This window comes from Propithecus coquereli, unplaced genomic scaffold (genome assembly GCF_000956105.1).
Source record: "Propithecus coquereli isolate 6110/MARCELLA unplaced genomic scaffold, Pcoq_1.0 Scaffold522, whole genome shotgun sequence".
Lineage (NCBI taxonomy): Eukaryota > Metazoa > Chordata > Mammalia > Primates > Indriidae > Propithecus > Propithecus coquereli.
Window position 1 is genome coordinate 358,630 of NW_012151086.1, and position 451 is coordinate 359,080.

Consider the following 451-nt stretch of genomic DNA (forward strand, 5'->3'; position numbering starts at 1 on the left):
TAATAAAATGGAACAATTATAACAAAATGTCAGTGTCACTAGTTTTGCACTTATAGGGTGATTATTAAGTAAAATAAGAGCCACTTGAACACAGATACTATGATACAGCAACAGTTGATCTGATAAAGGACATGGCTTCTAAGTAACTAAGGGGTAGGTAGTGTGTACAGCTTAGACACGCCGGACAAAGGGATGAATCACATCCCAGGTAGGATGGACAGCATGAGATTTCATCACACTATTCACAACAGCACGTAAGTTAAAACTTATGAATTGTTTACTTCTAGAATTTCTCATTTAACATTTTCCAACCGCAGTTGACCAGAGGTAACTGAAACCACAGGAGGTGAAACCACGGATAAGGGGGTACTATTGTAGTTTTCTTTAGGATGAATAGAAAATTCTTCTATAGTTTTCTGGAAAACATTATTTTCACAGTTCCATTATTCTG

General features: G+C 36.4%; 1 protein-coding gene across 1 annotated transcript in view; it reads right to left on the minus strand.

Moving 5' to 3' along the window:
• LOC105820382 (olfactory receptor 5D13-like) overlaps positions 1-451 on the minus strand; it is a 4,914-nt gene that overhangs the window by 1,236 nt on the left and 3,227 nt on the right. The gene's annotated exons all lie outside the window — the stretch shown is intronic.